This window comes from Lytechinus variegatus, chromosome 8 (genome assembly GCF_018143015.1).
Source record: "Lytechinus variegatus isolate NC3 chromosome 8, Lvar_3.0, whole genome shotgun sequence".
In the NCBI taxonomy this organism is placed as follows: domain Eukaryota; kingdom Metazoa; phylum Echinodermata; class Echinoidea; order Temnopleuroida; family Toxopneustidae; genus Lytechinus; species Lytechinus variegatus.
In genome coordinates, this window is record NC_054747.1 from 37422663 (window position 1) to 37443862 (window position 21200).

A 21200-nucleotide genomic window follows, 5' to 3' on the forward strand; every position below is an offset into this window, starting at 1 on the left:
TCATCTGGGAAAGAAAAGGAGAATGAGATGACAAGCTTCTAAAACCTAACATGTTATGAATTTATTCTGTAAAATGACATGAATTAGAAATATTGTGATTTTTTTCGATTCACCCCCGTCCCACAGCTCAACCCCTGCACAAAAAACAAAACATGGCTGTCCCTGTATAACACAATTCTTTTCCAAAATATTTTCGTTTGGACACTAACCATGGTAAGCGCCCAAATGCGATTTTTTTTTGGGGGGGTCGTAACGGGAAAAAAATGGCCAGGATGATTGTTATTCTTATTTTTTCCGCTTTACAAACAGAACATCGGAGAGAGGAGACAAACAAGCAACATTAGAGTGTAGGTCAGAACATTTACCATCGGGGGGGGGGAGTTAAACAAGAGTAATAATAAAAAGTCATCAGTCCGACAAGGGTCTGAGGACAGAGTTGTGACAAACAAAACGTGTTTGTTTTTTTAAAGTGATATAACCAAACAAATAAAGTCATGTTTTTATTCGTTTAAGTAGATATTCATGGAATTTTAGCAAAAGCGCACTGGTCTATTCCCCCTTATATCTCTGTCTCTCATTCTCTCTCGTTCTCCGTGACATCTGAGCATTTTTTTTATTCTAGAATTGCCCTAAATGATTCTTCTTTCATCCTTATACTTGTTATCACCCAGGGGAAGCGCTTTTACGCAATATGACTCACTGTCATAAGCACCTGTGTTGTCGGTAAATGAAACAAGGTTTTTTTTTTGAGATACTGGTTGTTGGTCGAAATAAAAAAGAGTATTCATAAAAGCTTTTTGTATTGCTAAGTTCGAAAAGCATTCAACAGGTCGTCCTGCCGATAAACACTAATCTTCCTTTTGTTCGGGACGTTGACCATCTGTATCCTGCTCTTTTCGGAAGGAATTTGTTTGAGTGGCCGCCCAGACATTCTTTTGTTCGGGTAATGCCGATATATCATGCACTACATGGACGTTTCCCTTTTGAAAAGAGCATATGAATGGTGTGCTAAACTGCTTTCTTTTCTCTCTTTTTTCTTCAAAATAATGAGAAGAGGGATGATGGGGTCAAAAGTGCACCGAGATCAGCTCAAAGTACTAAGACATTACTCTCGTCACTACAAGATTTTTGTTTTCATGAAAATACAATTACAAATAGATATCATTCTAGAGATATATCTCCTTGATGAAACAAATAATAAGACGAAAGTGGTGAATAAACGCATAGCTTATTACGTGACGATCTTGCAGAAAAGATGTTAGCGTATACTCTCAGAACAACGATATGGATCAAATTACGTGATCGGGTGCCTATTGCAGAAAGAGTTGCAATCCATCGCAACTGTAAAAAGCATGCGCAACTCGATTTTCAACCAATCAATAGCACGCATTTGGGACTTGTGATTGATTTTTTGGCTTGCGTTTAAACGTTTCTGAAACGGGCCCCTGGCCTAGTGCGCGCCCGTACGTACTCGTCATAAAACTTATTTTCCCCGTCTGACTCCAACGAAAAAATCGGATAAAGTCGAAATGATTTCCTATTTTCGGGATTTTTGTTATTGAAAAAAGATTATAAAGGAAATAGTACGTGGCACAGCTTTTAGTACATAAAGATTTCAAAAAAGTTAAAAAAAACTCCATCGAATCAAACCAAACAAATCTCGGCTTCTGTAGAAGCCCGTCGTAGCCCGTCGCACCCAAATGAATAACATTTATCACGGCAGCACGCAGGGGGCATGGTGGATTATTTTCAAGAGCAACTGGTGGTAGGCTGCAGGTGGAATGGTGGATTAAATTGGAAAGATTTTGCACGGCAGCACGCAGGGGGCATGGCGGATTATTATTTAGAACATCCGGTGTTAGGTTGCAGGGGGAATGGTGGATTAATTTATAGAGATTAGAAGCGGCAGCACGCAGGGGGCATGGCGGATTATTTTTAAGAGCAAGTGATGACCGCCTGCAGGGGGCATGGGCTTCTTAATTGGAGCGTGCTTTAGGGGAAGCCTGCAGGGGGAATGCTGTGATATTTTTGCTCTCGTCCCTAAATGGATTTGCACTTCATATATTTTCAATTGTATTTTTTTCTCAAAACATCTAGAACAAATAAGGCGGACGGTGAATTGAAAAAAATTAATTCACATGGAGGAATAAAAAATACTAAAGTATGTTCATATTACATGAGGTGATGTACTTTCTCATCAAGTACCGTGTCAATAATAATCTCTTGAAACATAAGTATTGTCGTTTATGTTTGTGTGTAGAGAGATAGACAGAGAGAGAGAGAGAGCGAGATAAAGATAGACAAGGGAGAGAGAAGTGAGGCACAAATATCACACACAAGAAATATTGAAAATCGAATTGTAAAATATATTTGCATATTAACATGTTATGAGATTAATAATTTCTTTAAGCAGTTAATAGTTGAATGCCCCAAATAAGGGACAAATAAGAACACACTTGCTGTGACATATAATGAATGAAATGGGGGTCTTTCACATCAATTGAGAACTGCTATTTTTGTATTTACTAGTGGTTATTAGGACTATTTCATAATGCAGTAATTACCATAAATTTCATTCCATGCATCAGTGTATCTAGCTTTTTCTAAAGCTGTCTTCAGGTTCTGTGCTTGGTCGTATTCACCGTCGTGTGCCTTGTCAGCCTTCCACTGACACAAATGTTTGTAAGCTTCCGGGACTGTGAACCCATCTTTTAATCTCCCGATACCTAGCTGTTCAAAGGTATCATTCAATTTCCCCAAACCAGACATGGTTACCTTAGACACCATCATCCAAAGCTCGTAAAAGGACAGTCTCCCTGAAAGAATGAATGTGGCAATAAATGAAAAAAAAATGTTTGTTGCAAGTCTATAACGTATAATAAAACCATGATCATTCCAACACTGCTGGCGGAGCAGATGATTTTTCTTTGTTCATGGGGGATATCTAAAAAGATTATCCTCTGCTCCGCCGCCCATGCATTCCAATATCCGTAGCATAAATTGGGGGGGACGCGTGGCAGGTCATCCCCACTCGAATAATATGCCTTAATTTATCTAAGCCAAAAGCAATATCTGATGATTTGAAACAGACATCCGGTAATCTTTTGGAAGCTCTAAAGTTTTCATCCAATCAGTGCCCAGACAAATTGTACAAGATTGCGAGTCGACATGATGGCGAGACATGCCGATTTTTGTAAAGTTATATATCGATTTGGCAATATGCATCATTATGAATCAATTATGTCAGCATGCTAACATTATTGGATTATTGAGTTAGTTGCTTTCGCGTGACCAATATCTCCCAAACCCGTTGGGGACATGTTATTTTAAACCTTGCGTTTTAAGTCAAGCAGAGGGAGCATTTCTTAAAAGATTGCTTAAGAAATAAGTTGAAGGTCAAGTTCACCCCATAAAAATGTTGATTTGAATAAATAGAGAAAATATTATTACTATCATTAATTATATTTCATATGTAACCATAGACTATTAAACAACGCTAAATCTACATGTTCAGGGAGGAATTAATCGTTGTTTCACTTGACAACGAAGAGAAATTAGAATATTTCATACAATAAATTTAAAAAAAGTAGTGAGTGGATGACGTCATCAGTCTCCTTATTTGCATACTGACCAGGATGTGCATATAATTGATTTGTGAAATGAAGCAAAACTTTAAAATATCATAACTTTCTTATTTTACATCCAATTTTGATGAAAGTTTTAATGCTATGCTAGTTGGATTTTTCTCGTTTTATTCCAATCAACTTTTTGTTGGGGTGGACTTGTTCTTTTTTGCCAAAGATAATGCGAAACATGCAACCACTAAGAATTATACGGTTGACAAATTTTGTAACAGCAAAGATTATCAAAAGGGTAAGAGGATTGTGTAATCATTTTTATACATACTGAGTCTTGATTGTCATTATATGAAATATTACCTTTAATTTGCATAAGAGGGATACCTTGCTCTCTGTCATCGTTACCTTGGCCTGTATTTGGAAAAAAACTGCAATATTTGAATAAATCACCATAGTAAATCAACAATAACAAATCATCAATGTTTATACCAAATGCAGTTCTGAATTTTACCGCATGTTTTGTTCCCTCTATGCCTTTTTGGACAAATTCCTGAAAGCTTACATTTGCTAAGGCTGTACTTCGCACCTTTAGAATTAGCGATCTTCTAGACGCAAATGCTAAAAATTCCATGCACCTATAAGGGTGATGCAAGAGCCAAGAGGGGTCTTCATGTCAAACAGTGCTCGCGGTCTAATATGCAATGAAAGTAGTTTGTTATAAATTTTGCAGATCATACTTTCCCTTCTTTAATATTTCAATTTTAATTGATTCTGAAAAAAAAATGTAAGCCTGAATAACGTTATGAAATGTAGATCAATGTCCCTATGTACTACAGAGGAAATGAGTGGAATTATATATTGAGCCCATGCGGTTGGAGACATCCAAGGCGATGGATAATCTTCTCTTCCAATAGTTTTCTGTCCTCATCACCTCCTTAGCAAGACAGAATTCCGAAGATCTTCAAATCTTCTATGCTGTGTCGTGGCAAATTAAAGTGACTGGCCTTGAGTGTTGAGCCTAATAGATCTCAGATGCTTGGTAGCTCTGTCACCCATCCTTCGCTTGGTTCCCCCGATGTAGATCAAGTCAAAGTGAGAGCAGACAATGGCATATACCAGGTTGCTGGAGGTACATGCACTAGCGTACCTATGGGGGTGCAGACTGCCCCCTGACGAGTCACAACCCATGCAAGGGACGTATCCCTGCCACCTGACGAGCCAACAGTGCCCCCCTCCATTGAAGTTGAATACCTTTGCGAAATGTCCTTTGTATCCGGTTGAGGACCTTTTTTTGGGCTTGTCACATTTTTTGGCGGACGATTTGCCCCCCTGTGGAAAATCCTAGGTTAGAGGTTTGCTCATGACGTTGGAGACGAGTTTGACTGTCAGGCGTGATAGTCATCACAAGAGGTACCATCTTATTTTTTTATGATTTCTCTCTAGAGGAGCTTGTACAAAGTGTACATCTTCCGGGTAACCCCTTCTGCGGAAGAAAGAACCCCTAGTCCTCATAATCCTCTTCTACGAAAGCCACAAAGAGACACGCATAAGTAGGAACCATTTTCGTGCCTATAGCCACACATTTCTTTTGTACTTAGAAATCATCTTCGAATTGGACGGATGATATTTTTAGTACGAGTTCAGTAAGTCGAAGGATGGTGGAGTCCTGGGAACGATAATCTGATTGAAACTTCCTTAGGAACTGCTATATGGCACGCAGACCCTCTTCAGTGGGGATATTAGCGTATAACGGTTTTCGTCGGCTAGGAGTGTGACAGATTCCAAAATACAAATACAATAGTCCTTGATGTAAGTCTTTAGCATGGATACGATAGGTGTGAATATGACATCCAGGTATTTACTTATTAACTCGGCAGGGCAACCTGTCGTTGGGTAACCCGTGTTGTCTGCCTGGGTTACCCTCTTTATGAATTGTGGGCAGGAGGTAGAATACAGGGTTGCGAGGGATCCTTTGGCAAAGGTTGCTTGCTGTAGGAGGAAGAGCATCGTTCTCAATAAGGTCATCTATAGTGTCTTTTGCTATCTTCTGATGCTCATCTGTGAGATCCTTTTCGACTCTGGTAAAATTCCGTATTGTTGAAATGTCGCTGAGCTTCACTGGTGTATAAGACACGTCGCCAGACAACAACTTCCCCACCCTTGTCCGATGGTTTTATGACGTATGAGCTCTTTTTACGTAGTGATTTAAAAGCATCCCCTACAGACTCGGTCTTGTTGGAACAAGTGTGTAGAGAGTCCATGTTGAGTAGGAGTAGTGACATTACTGCCTGGTAAGAAAATATCTCGTGGTTGTGTAAGAGGCTGCGATGTGCGAATGCGAAAATGCTCTAATGACGTTTTATGACACTACTATCCTCTAACTGGCCAACATATGAGACTGGTCCAGTGTGGGCCGTTATGACACCAGGTAGCCACATCCCGTGGACGACATAGCAGGAATACAGGATTACCAACCACCTCGAACTGAGAATCTTGTGCCCGAGTATCTTGTTGTTCCTTCTGTTTGCATTGTTAAGCCCGGACTTGGGCACCTAGATCAAGTTTCACAACATCGAGATGAAACATCAGCTCTGAAGGCCGTTGGTCTGTAGTAGAATGTGGTGTGTTCTGGTTGTCAAGTCTCCACGTTTCATCTTCTTGAGACCTTCCTTCACAAACTTGTACAGCTCTCTCTGCAAGGCCGTTCGATGCGGAGTGGTAGGGTGCAGTATGAACTCGCCTTACACAGTTCCTCTTGCCGAAATCAGTAAATTCTGCACTTGTGAAGTTGCATCTATTGTTAGTTACCAGTACTTCTGGTAGGCCATGAGTGGTAAAGACAGAACTCAGCTTGGAGAGAGTAGGATCTGAGGTACTTGTTTCCACTGGGAAAACTCTATCCACATAGAGTGTGAGTCCACTACTACAGGAATAATCTTGCCCATAAAGGTCCTACAAATTCCACATGTATTCTTGACCATGGTTTCTCTGGCCAAGGCCACGGGTTCAGTGGGGCTGCTGGTGGACTCTTCCGATGTTCCTGGCACCTGTGACAAGATTTCAGTGTTCTCTAATTCATTGTCCATGCTTGGCTACCATACAAAACTTCTCACAATCTGTTTGGATCGTGAAATACCAGGATGACCCTCATGAATCTGTTTTAGGATGGCTCCTCTCACTGGAGGTGGGACAACTACTTTCCTGATCCCCACATCACAAGACCACTCTGTGAACTGAGTTCTGCCCTTCGTATGTAGTACGGTAGCAAAGTATCATAAGTGCACTCTCCTACCCATCCATCTTGCAGGAACTGGTAAACTTTTGAAGGTACTGGATCCTGTCTTGTCATTTTAACTATCTGTTTAGTTGTTACAGGAGATCCTTCCCCGTACTCTGGCATGGCGATGACCTTTCCCGGTACTTGGGCATCTGTTGGAGCTGCACCAACCGGCAATCGACTTAGTGCATCAGCATTCTGATGAGTCTGTCCTTTCTTGTACTTCAGCTCATAGTTGTAGGTGACAAGTGTCAATGCCCATAGTTGCACCCTAAGAGAACCCATCTGGGGAATCTCCTTGACTCTCCAAAAAGTACCATGAGAGTCTTATGGTCAGTCAGTATGGTGAAAGGGCGGCCAAACACGAATTTGTGGAACTTCCTGACCCCATATACAATGACCAACCCCTCTTAGTCCAGCTGCTCATATCGCTTGGGCTTCACTGGATCGCAATGAGCCAGAACTTGTGAGTTAAGCAAAAGTTGCTTGGATTCCTCGAAGGCCTCCTGCTGCTTGTCTGTCCACTTCCATTTCAAATCTACCCTCATCAGATCATGGAGGGGACTCAGGGCGGTGCTCAGTGAGGGCGTTGCATTCTGATGTCTGACACACCACAAACTATGCGGTCTCTCAACGTTTCCTCTAGCCCGGCATCATAATTACAATGCTCTACAATCCGACTTACATCAGCAACAAAATTCGCAATAGATTCACTACCTTCTTGAACCCTACAATTGAATTTGTAACGCTGTACAATGAGACTAGGCGGCGTAGGACATTCATGTTCCTGGACCAACTTGACTAGCTCCTCGATAGTTTTGTCACTGGGCTCTTGTGTAGATAATAGTGTTTGATTAGTTTGTACGGCTTCGCTCCCACCGCTGATAGTAAGACGGCCTTTTTCTTGTCATCCCGAATATCATTCACGAGGAAAAAATATTCTATCCGCTCAATATGCTCAGTTCATGTTTCAGTAACACTATCAAAAGGCTCTAAATTTCCAAATTGAAGCTGCCATTGTAACCACATGTACCTCCAAAAAGTTAAGAGAAGTCCTAACGTTCCAAATTTCGAACACTTGATTTCAACTCTATCTCTGTAACAGCAAATTTTCAAGGTTAAAGACGGGCGTTTCTAAGGCCAACTATGAGCTGGTCAGCACTTCCCCTGTACAACTCAAAATAATCTACACTTCGACTAAACGAAAATGATAAAAGTTCATCGCTTATATAAACGATGACTATTTCTACTTTTCCTACTCTCTTCTTTCGTATCCATTTCGTCATCATCTTTTGTGCGATTTTGCTTACTCTTTTGGATACGCGCATCTTTATGATGCAATATTTTGATCATAACTTGACAAAGTCCTGTGGGCGAAAATTCGTTAAAATTTTATTGTCCACGGAATTTCGATAATTCTTTATTTGCACCTACAAATAAATACTTAAATACTTACATACTTATGTAATAATAATAATGATACTGATAACATGTATGTAAATATATAGATATCATTACATAACTATTCATATATTATTTCAAAATATTCATCATGAAGTTCCTTACCCCTGTTGTCTCCTCGACGATGCCTTTGTAACCAGATCATGAAAATGGACAGACCAATTACTGCTACGAGAACTAAAGGCATTACTGTTAGAGGAATAAGATGTTTAAAAATTAACATCCGACTTTTTATTCAATTCCAAAATGATAGTTATGTATGTAAAATAAAAAGGTAGTGCAATATCATTTATATTATCATTTATGATAAAAGAATATTGATTGTATTTCCTAAATCTTACGTCCTAGAACCTGAACATCAATGCATCGTAAGCTAAAATTTCAATAGAGAAAAAGAACAATCCACGTAGGCGGATGATAAAAAAAGATCCGGGAAAGGGTACCACATATGACTTGATGCCCAACAAGTTCTAACAAGAAGAAACAATATGATTATGATTAATTTAATGATATATACCTCAACTGAGGATTGTTAAAATGACAGCTTTAAAGAGCGAAGAAGTTTTAACATTCTGCAATCAAGAATCAGTATCTATTGACCAGGGTGGCGACCAGTATTTTGATCGCGGCTTGACCGAGACTTCAGTTACAATTCTTAATACACAATTTTGTCTGAGGTGTTTAAATATGTTTTCTACAAATGAAGTTTTGTATTCCTATTTGATTGTGAAACCGATAATCAGAAAACCAATCCCATATATTTATTTATTTATTGTTTCATGTGTGTTCACATCATCCACAATCTCATATATGTAAATACAGTGATACATGGTTATTACATAAAGACAATATTACGTAAAGAAAATATTACATAATCTCTCATTAACAGAGCACACAAAGGTCTTGCAACATATGCTTGAAGCTTGAGTCATTACAAAACCATTATTTTACACTAACCAGAAAAACAAAAAACTGATGAAAGGGTATATATGTATACAGGTACATGTATATACAATATTTACATAGAAGTATACAGAGAAAATGAAACAAGAATAAAAAGGAGGGTACCCCAATTTAATATAAGAATATATGCATAATTTGCCTATTCGCTGTTATTTTGGATATGAAATTCCGACATTATTATTGTTGGCAAGCAAGATTTAATTTCGTCTATTGTTAAGTGCATAATTGGCTACCCATAATTAAACCACGCTATTAAACCATCGAATTAATCCGGGATTAAGAACAAGGGCCTATGTTTTCTAATTAATGACCAGCATGGCCCACTATGTTTGTTTGTGATATGACCTTACTATTCATACAGGGATACTCCGGGATGATGATATTTATACTTAAATAAAAGCAAAATTCACAAAGCAAAATGCTGTTTTCCGATAAAAATCGGAAAACAAATAACAAAGTTCTTGAATTTAAAAATGTGAATATTTGTGTAAAAAGTTATATGCACGTCATCATGAAAATTCATTAGGTGACCTGCTGATGTCACATCCCCACTTTCCTTTTTCTTATGTTATCACATAAAATCGTCATTTTTTCATACATGTGTAAATGATTGACTCCATTTATGATGAAATTAGTTGCAGCAATAAATAACTAATGCACTTAATCCGTTGTCGAGTTATTTTATTTTTATCATGGAATTCTTAGGGCAGATTCTATGGATTAAACGTGATAGGATTCTAGTCAGGATAGTTCTGTTATGCAGGACTAACAAAGATATTTCTCTTCTGACGACCAAGACAGATGCTCTTCGGTCGGAGGAAGCTCAGTCGGAGGAAAGGTCGGAGTCTCTCCCACCAAGATAGTCCAGGAAACCAGTAGGAGTATCTTGGTCAGAGAAGGGATGTACTCCGTCCAGACGGGTACAACCCCGACCTTTCCTTTCATTGAGCTTTCTCTGACAGGAAAAAAGACTATGTCTTGGTTGTGTGGATAGAAATATCTTTGAAATTTCAATCCACGCGTAAAAAAAGTACACCATGGACGTAGAAAGAAACCTCTATGTTTACACCTACCAAGGGCCCGTTGCAGAAAGAGTTGGAATCAATCGCAACTCTAAAAATCATGCGCAACTTGATTTTCAACCAATCAATAGCGCGCATTTGGGATTTGCGATTGATTTTTTGACTTGCGTTTAAACGCAACTCTTTCTGCAACGGGCCCCAGAACCCACCTCTTTGGAACGATCAAAGCTAATGAAACATTACCAATTATTAGAAGGAGATTAATTGTGCTTCTTTTCTTCATCGGCGAAATAGTACTTGAAGGAAGAACAGTATAGGATCCCACAAAGATTGTTGCAGCTTTCCGTTTTTCTGAATCAGGGATACTTGATGCAACGCAGGAATATGACATTTCGCTTACTGGGGCTTCGATGGAAATTGATTTGTTTTTAGTCGAGTCATCATTAACCCTTTCCACTGAATTTATGGTATTCATTTGCTTGGAACCGTGCAGGAAGAAAAGTTCTATATGAGGGTAGTAATTCGTCACTGAGCAGGTTACGATGATGGCTGTATTGGTCAGTACATGACAAGACTGAGAATTGTTGCTAGAAGCTCCCATATTGAAGCACCGATCGATGACCGGATATGGTTCTTTAGGAGGAGCTAAAAGTTGAAAAGGAAATGCGAAACCTAGATTTAATGTTGATGGACGGAATGGCATTAGGCTAACTGAAGCTAGACCATGTGGTGAGAGGACGAGTTGGCAGTGGACAAATTGGCAATTTTCCGGATGAAATGTTTTAAATATGCATAAAAAATATTGCGTTGGCAATTGGTTTGAGGCTTAGATCTTTTTATTCTGTGACAATGATTCTCTAGTAAAAAAAAATATCAACAGGTTTGTCTTCTACACATTGAGAAATAGGAGAGGGGGGGGTGAACTTAGAATTCAAGGAACTCCGTTACTTCTTTTGAAAAAATACTTACAAAATAACTTGATATCTGTGAAGTTGTGTATTAGAATTCCCTTGTAGTTCGAGACTCTGCAGATATATCGACCTTGTTCTGCAATGCCAACTTCTTTGATGACCAAAGAACGGTTTTCATTCATCTCCATGATCTCACATGGCCTTTGGCCTTCACATTTACCAGTTACGTTATCACTTGGGATCCACGATACAAGGTTTGGTGCCCTTCTTCTTCTTTCTCACCTTCTTCCAGTACACAGCCAATGGTGACCCTCGAAACCGACATGTCAAGACTGCACTATCTCCTATTCTAACATCTTTGTGTAACTCGGTGTAGACAGTATCATCAGGAACATCACCATGTATTCCTAAATGTTACATAAAACGTTATTTGAGAAACCCAAAATTAATTATCGTGTGTTTTATTTGTTACACACTATCAATAAAGGCATGAGTAGCTAAAGCTTAATTACGGGTAAACACGTGTTAGTATATAAAAAAAATGAATTTATAGCCGGTTCTTGAGACGTTACAGATTTTATGGTTAATATTTACATGAACAACTTGATGACACAAAGATAGGGGCTACAAGCATCACCAAAATATGTCAGAATACTACAGTATTCATGACAGGACCGTTTAATCCCAGCCACGGCGTAATTTCCTTCAGCAAGAAATTTATCCACACTGTGCTGCACTCGACCCAGGTGAGGTGAATGGGTACCCGGTAGGATTAACTCCTTGAATGCATGAGCGCTGAGAGGCAGCTCGAGCTAAAGCCGGGGTAATAATAATGATAAAAAAACGCGCCTCGGAATAGAATATTTCTAGATAGATGGCGCTATATAAATGCCTATTATTTTATTATTATTATATTATTATTAACAAAAACAATGACAAAATAACGACGCAAACCGATTGTGCCTCACGATTTCATCAAAATGTTCTACTTTCTGACCTTTCGTGATACTACTTATAGCTGCTTTAGTGTTTACACACCACTATTGGAACTTCAGTAATCAGCAGAACATATTTGAAACGATGGAAACAAGGAATAAAGTGGAAAACAACTCGGCAAAAGCAACTGGGAAGGCTCAAACTCTGACCAACGATACACCGAAAGAAACCAACCGGGACCAGCAAGGGGTAGAATCGTCCCACTCTTTGCCTCATACGTCTCGCTCGTCAGGTGCTCAGCCATGGACAACGGAAAGAAAATACACCACTGAAGACAAAGAAAGACTCTTTGGAGATGATCTTCAACGGAGAATAGAAGATGCCCTTCAATCAAAAGAGGTGATTTCATCTATTGTGAAGGCGGTTTCCGACGCCATTTTGGAGGACGTCAAGAATGAAGTCTACAAAGCAATCGATTTCGATATGCAAGAAAAAACTAATAAAATCGCAGATCTTGATCATCAACTGCATGACGTGAACATGGTGAAGGCACAGATCTCATCTCTCCGTGATGTCCTTGAAGAACAGGAACAATATTCCAGGCGAAGCTGTCTTCGCTTTCACGGGATCAACGAATCAGCGAACGAAGTAACAGATGACATCGTTATCAAAGTTGTCCGGGAGAAACTTCAAATCAACATTCAGCCATCCGATATCGACCGCTCTCATAGGATACCGCTTCGAGCTCGTGAAAGGGCCGGCCAACGTCAACGACCACAAAGACGCAGTCAACAAGGAGCCGACAGCCAGGAAGAAGCGGATGGAACCCCAGTCAACCCCATCATTGTCAAATTTGCACGATACAATGCCCGAAACGCAGTGTACAAAGCGAGATCAAAACTCAAAGGATCGAATGTTTACATCCATGAAGACCTGACCAGAACAAGAAGTGAATTGGTATACGAAGCCCGTAAGCATGAACGAATAAGGAGAGTTTGGACAAACGACGGCCGTGTAACTGCACTTACCAAGGATGACACCAAGGTAAAACTAAGGAAAGTCAGTGACTTAGATAAACTTTGACTCTGATCGACCAATTGTTTACATTAACACGCTTCATTATTAACCCATGGGTCTGAAGTTCCCGTGTTTAAAGTGTGATAAGTCTGTAAAATCAAATCAAAATGCTGTTATGTGTGTAAAATGTACCAATCAGAAACTCGATTAGATGAATCCATACCTGATGATGAAGTAAACATTGAAAATTATACTTCTGTGAGGAAAGATAGGAACAGAAATGGAGGTGGGATAATCACTTTTGTTCACAAATCTTTGAATTATACCTACCCACAAGAATTGTGTGTTGAGGGTCTAGAATCAATCTGTATAGAGGTGCATTTACCTAAACAGAAACCATTTATTGTATTTTCATGGTACAGACCTCCCGACTCAAGTGTAACAGTGTTTAATCTCTTTGAGAAAGTTCTTCAAGATATAGAAGTACGAAGACTTGAATTTGTACTAGTTGGAGACCTAAATTGTGACCTCCTCCCAAAAAAGCTTTCAAACAATGCAAAGCGCCTTTTAGAAATCTCGAATGATTTCGATTTAACACAACTTGTAACTTCTCCAACACGAGTTACCAACTCGTCACAAACACTCATAGATCATATATTTGTTTCAAACTGTGATAATGCAAAAAGATGCACCGTTATACCTGTCAGTCTAAGTGATCATTACATGGTCGCGCTTTCTTGGGGGAAAGGTCAAACCTCAGATATGTTCAGACCATTGTTATGTATACTCTCGTAATATAAAAAATATTGATATTGAAAACTTTGTTAATGAAATTAATGACATGCCAAATAATGATATACTTTGTGAGAATAACACGGAAAAGGCTTACGAAATGTGGATTCAAATGTTTAAATCAATTTTGAATAAACATGCTCCTATTAAGAGAAAAAGAGTAAGACACAAAAAGTCTCCTTGGATGACGAGTGATATCTTAGAGTTAATGCGTAAAAGGGACAAAGCAAAAGAAAGGGCAAAGATATCTAAAAATATAAGTGACTGGAATGAATATAAGAAAATTCGCAATAATGTAACATCTGCCCAAAGATCAGCCAAGCGAAAATACGTAACGGAAAGTATAAAAAGGAATGTAGGCAACTCGGCTATGATGTGGAAGGTTTTACGTGATATATTGCCAGGTAGAAATAAGAATACAGGAAAAAAATTAAAAATATGAAAAATTGTTTATAAAAATGAAGAATACTCAAAGAGCAAAAATATTGCAAATGTACTTAATGCCCATTTTTCTTCTTAAAGCCCCTTTTACACCTTCACGGAAGCAACACGGATCATCCCGGATTGTCAATCCGGGGTCATCCGTGTACAGTCTGGGACTACCGTGTACACTCCGGCTACTCATCCGGCGCCATCCTTGATGTACCGGCATGTCCGGGGAGAAAAATTGAACATGTTCAATTTTTCATCCCGGAGTACACGGACTGATAATCATCCGTGTTCATCCTTGTAGCCTCCTTGTACATCCGTGTAGCTACCGAATGCATCCGGGAGGCTCCTTGTAAGAACCGGGTGATCCTTGTTGATACCGGCTTTATCCGGGGTCAAATGTTTGTATTGTTTGCGTACATGAACAATAGTCCGTATTCATAACTATACAAGACCAATATTGGGAGAATTTGAATTCAAGGAGCATTTTGGGGTAAAAGTTGGAAACCGGTCTATTTCACCTAATTTGAAGGTGCTAAATCTGATAAGACCGGTTCCCAAGCCAATTTTTAATGTCTTGACCACCTAATTTGCATAAACAAAATGGCTGCCAAATTGACCATTTAAAATCTTATTTCTACAATATTCTTTTATAACACTCGCTTTCATCGACATGGTTACTGCAAAATCCTGCATACAGTACCATTCGGGAAAATTTGTTATTTCTGTTTGCGGCTAATTAATTATGCAAATTTATGCATATTTTGCAATATTATGTATAATTTGATAATTACCCCTAAAAAGTTTATCATTTTTGGTACAAATAGCATTTGTATCATTATGATAATTGTTTGGCCCTTAAATATAATATTTAGGTCAATTTTTCTATGTATTTTATCGTCAGAATACTTGTCTAATGCACTTGATAAATCACAGTACAGAATGTGAGCAACCGTGAAGGTCCGTGTAAAGACCCAGTAACATCCGTGATCATCCGGGTATTCCGTGTTGGCTCCGGGAGCATATCAAACAGGATCCCTATTGCTACCTTGCCTATCCTTGTAGACTCCGTACTTTTCCGTACATATCCGTGTTAATAACCAGTTAACTCCGTACTCACTCCGGGAATGCTAGGAAAATACAAATTTGGCACCCCGGATCATCATGGACTGAGATCCGTGATGATCCGTGTTGCATCCGTGAAGGTGTAAAAGGGGCTTAAGCTATGAATAAGAAGCAACCAATTCAGCAATATGGAGCCAGAGGAAATCCGGTTCAGTTTATGACTCACGTAAACTCCTTTTCATTTGCTCAGATTACTGGAGAACAAATTAGAAAATGTCTTTTAGAGATACCACGTAACAAAGCGACCGGTCTCGATACAATTCCTTCGAGTATTCTGAAAGACTCATCTCCCTGTATTGTTAACACACTGGCACATATCATTAATTCATCGCTGAAAGAAGGGTATATTCCACTCGAATGGAAAAGGGCAAGAATTACTCCATTATTTAAGGGTGGTGATGCTTCGAATCCATTTAATTACAGACCAATATCTGTATTACCGGTACTTTCCAAAGTCTTAGAAAAGATAGTCTTTAAACAAATATATAAATATCTAAATGAAAATGACATACTTATTCCAAACCAATTTGGTTTCCGTCCAAACTTTTCAACAAGCCTTGTTCTGTTAAATCTGACTGAAAACATTACTAAATCACTTGATAAAGGTGAGTCAGTTGCCCTTGTTGCATTAGACCTGGAAAGGCATTAGAGATATTGCTTAAAAAGTTAAAATGTTATGGATTTTATGAAAATTGTTTACGATGGATTCAAAATTATTTTCAATTTAGAACCCCAAAAACCATCGTAAATGGAAATGAATCCGCTGAACAAATTGTACAATGTGGAATTGCTCAAGGGAGTATTCTTGGGCCTTTGTTTTTCATACTATACATGAACGATCTCCCCAAAGTAATAAAATATTGTAACATATCACTTTATGCAGACGATACCTGTCTGTATGTATCATCTAGAGATCCTAATCGAATGCAATATATGGTGAACGAAGACCTGGCCTCTATTCAAGATTGGTTAATACACAATGAGCTTTTGTTGAATGTTAAAAAGTGTAAGCTGGTCATTACAGGCTCGAAGCGCAAGACCAATTTATTTGCCAATGTCAATGTATGGATTAATGACCAAGTTCTGGAAAGAGTAGAAAACTGCAATTGTTTGGGCATCGTTATTGATAAGGAATTAACTTGGCGACCATACATTGACGGTGTCCCATCCAAAGTCCTACGAAGTTTCTTTATGTTGAGGAGAATCCGACCATATATAGACATACCCACTGCTACTCTTTTGTATAAGACAATGATTCACCCACATTTCGACTATTGTAATACAGTGTGGATGAAACCTGATTCGACTTCTCTGAAACGGCTTCAAATCCTCCAAAACAGAGCATTGAGGATAATTCTACAGGTGGATTGTCGCTACAGTAGAACACTTCTCTATCAGACTGTTTCTGTTGACTGCTTAAATGTAAAGTTAAAGAAAGACCTCGTCACTTTGCTATTCTAACTGTTAAATAATCTGCTTCCAAATGTGCTAGACTCAAAACTTACAATTAAGGACACGCACCATTCACTTAGAAATATCAAACAGTATATTCATCTTCCAAAACCCCACACCAATTATTTGAAAAATAGCTCTTTATATCTTGCCAGTCATTTATTCAATAACCTCCCCCAATCCGTAAGAACACAAACAAATCTACCGGCTTTTAAAAAATGCATCCAAAATATCTTTCCTATTAGTTTTCCGTAATTGTTGCTGACTGAGATTTCTGACCATTGTATTGTTTTCATTTTTTACCATGTATATTGATTGTACTTTTGTTTATGTTTTAAATGTGTATATATTTTATATATTTTTTGTTGCTTTTTAGTTCTTATTTTCTTATCTCAAATCTTTATTTTTATCATGTACAATGTAACTTATGTCTGTTTAAATGTTTGTATTTTATTATTTTGTTTCATGATTTATAATTTATTGTTATATGTTTTTCAACTTTTTATGTACGGACTTGCTGAAAAACAGCCTTGCGGCTGAAAGCAGGTTTTTTATCCCGTATTTAAATAAATAAAACATACATACATACATACATACAAACCTATCTTGTTCAAAATCTCTCCTACCCACCTGTGAAGAACATAAAGAAACACACATTTAAAATGTAGAATGTCCACAGAGCCAGTTGTCGTTTGGAAACCGCCATCTTCAGCTGCATTAAGTAGTCATCTCTGCCATGTCTGCTGTATTTCACCTTTATCTTACGCATGAAAAGTAATGTTTGCCCAATGATGAATTACACGATTATACTGATACATTGAATATGACTGATTTATACGATCTAAAAAATATGAATCGTACTTTGATAAAGGCAATGAGTGCCTGTGCAAGGGAGCAGGTAAACTGGACCCGATCTTTTGTGAATTTAAGGGGACCTGTATTCTGTTAACTTTTGGACACCTGCCATTTACCATGTTAAAAGAATTTTCTACAGGTGTTCCATTTTCCATTTAGTTTACTATCACTTACAATATTAATCTACTATGCTTCTGTATTTGATCAATTTTTTTATATATACATGTCTATTTCAATTGTACATAATTTGATGCTTATTTAATGAAAAATAAATAAATGAATTGAATGAAATGGTCGATTTACGCGATTGCCAACAGGACGCATGACTGACCAGATGCGATGGAAAGAGAGAAAGAAAATGACACAGGCATAAAAGAAAAAAAAAGATCCACAAAAGAGCAAGTTTGTTGGAAGAGATGACAGGTAAGAGATAGAGCATATGAGAAGAGAAAATGAACGCTTTAAGAATACTTGAACTTCATACCCATGTTGGGGTGGGTACTTAATCAACCACGTCTGCACGTTGTGAACATTAATTACAAGCCTGATAAAATCCACCTTGGAAAGCAAACTTTGTATGTTGTCTACATAAATACCAGGAATAAATAATGTATGCATTATCTCCCTCAACAGGTATTGATGCCAGTAACTCTAAAACAATTAAATTATGATATCGATTAATCAAACAGAGTTTTCATCCTTTTTCCATCGTCTCTATGTTCAGATGTTCATATCTTTGGACCCTATTATCATGATTAAGCTGGTGGGGGGGGGTCATCGCGTTAAATACATATAAAGCGACAGACATGACAGATATAACTAGATATTTATAGGCCCCGAATACTTAAGGGCACAGTAATAATCCCTTGCAATTCTGCTTTTTTATGCTTGTCGTTTAACGTTATTGTATTTGCATGCATTTATACAGATTGATTGTCTATTCAATTCTATCAGACACGACGGGTGGGCAATGTTAAGCTGTGAGTGTGTAATTAAAAGAAAAACCTTTCAATGCAAAAGTTTGGGGTTTTTTTAAGTATCATATTTCACCCTTTCCTTTCCTTTTTTAGTCGTGAAAATCATGAGGTTCCATGGTCCCAAAGCACTCCATCTGTACGCCAAGGACTTTTGTTACGTTTACATGTGATGTGATCAAGACTTAGTATGAGAATGTTGCCACTTTTATATGAATTGGAGGACAGCATACAACCTTAATTACTTCTAGGGGGCTAGGAAAGATTTCTGTTATGCAAGTACCCAAAAAAATTTCAATGAAAGTTATTTTTGTCACAAAAAAATTGCCAAGCAGCAAGACAATGTCTCTTTAAGATGAAGGTGGTTTGGGCCATACTAGATAACCAAATGGATTTCCAGCAGGGGGTGCTGCCGTTTTGTGTAGCATTCGTAGCACCCCCAGAAAAAAAAATCTTGGGGAGCATGATTACTTTCTCGTGCAGTTCTAGTATATTTACCGCATTCACTTTACTATTCAATTTGACAGTAAAGCTCATTGACATATACCGCACCTCCTCAACTCAACAAATCAGACAAAAAAATATACTTTTTGATTTCATTTTGTGCATTCGTAAATGTATTTAATTCAGAATACATATTTGTACCGGATTCTGTAGTTTAACAGCGAGCTCTATCACATTTTAACAAAAATACAGCAATGGCTTTCCAGCAATCTTGCAATGTTAAAGTTTGATTTCAATTTTATTTATTTCACTTCCATCAAACAAAAACAAATTGTATACCATATATAAACATAAGTATTTGAGGGCGCAATTCAACTTCGCTGGATAAGGTCACGACCGTTCTCGGAGAGTGATTAAACCCTATATTTCTAACGTTTTTGGATATATATCTTGAGAAAGGACTAGTGGAATCTAAGGTAAATATAGTGACATTTCATATATATCTATTTGGAAACTGGATGTTGTTGCATGGTCTTGATATTTTGAGATTCCAACTTTGAGGTTAACGCCCAGGCTATTTTTGAAAGATGGCGGCCTACGCAGAAAAAGCCCGGTTTAAACCTCCAATAGACTCAACTGACATTAAACCGGTGTTTGTGAAACACAAGGACATCCCCTCTAGTAATGACAAAGATGTATCAAGTGAAGAACTTTTCAAGTGCATTGCTCGTACAACAAAAACTAGCGGCATTAGAGGGATTCAAAAAATCGGAGGTTTATGGCGTTTATATCTGGCGTCCCAAGACTCCCGTATAGAGCTCATCACCAAAGGCCTGAGCGTTAGGAATGTCAATATCGCAGTATACGATAAAAATCCATTCTTAAATGATGGAATGGATGGATGTATTCGCCTCATAATTAAGGACATACCCCTGTCAGCCCATGACTCCTTGATTTGTGACGAACTAGAGAGGAGGAAATATAAAACTGTTGGGAAACCCACCTACCAACGGCTCCGTGTTGATGGGCAGTTGACAGACTGTCTAACTGGAGATAGGACTGTTTACATCCAGCAACCATCCCAACCCCTCCCTCGTTTCATGACCTTCGGCCTCTTCAAAGGGAGAATCTTCCACCCAGGGCAAATTACAACCAACACAAGCAAGGTGGTAGTATGCTCCAACTGCTCCAAGGGCACCATCGTTCAAGTTGCATTAACCCGTTTGTGTGCCGCAGTTGTAAACAACCCGGACACATCCAGCGTGATTGCAGCTATACGACCACGCCCACCTCGCAGCAACAGGCTGATAACACCCGCACACGTACAGCATATCACCCCGATGCCCAGGCGACAATCGACCAGTTCATCGCGTCCAAGCGAAATGCAGCTACCCCCGTCACCGAACAGACGCCTCACCTTGACGACCCCATACCTATGGAACCAAAGATTACGCGATCTAAAAGCAGCCGCCAATCGCAACAAAAGAAAGCGTCGTCATCCAGGCAACCAGGCATATCTGAATACCTGCGTAGCGAGAAAGCAAGTTCGCGAGAGTCGGCAGTCACAGAGGAAGAAACAAACACAGACGCAACAGCTTCAGGAGATGAAGAAGAAGAAGAATCCGACTCGCATCCATCCCCTGAAACACCTAACCCTAAAAAACAAGGGGAAAAACCCGTCAAGCGTAGGAGAAAACAGAAAAAATGAAGAAAAAAAAACAAGTGAACAGTAATTATTCTTGAAGGTGCAGAGATGGTCCATATCTGTTCTAACTTGAAAACGCAGAATCTACACCTCATTTCTCCTAATGTCAGAGGCACTCGGAATAAAGGAAAACGGGGCGTTATTTTTTCATGGTTATCTTTTCAAAAAGCGAATGTAATTTTATTACAAGAAACCTTAACAACTGAGCTAGAATATGCGTTTAGATCAGAATGTGGTGAACTGTGCTTTTTCAACCATG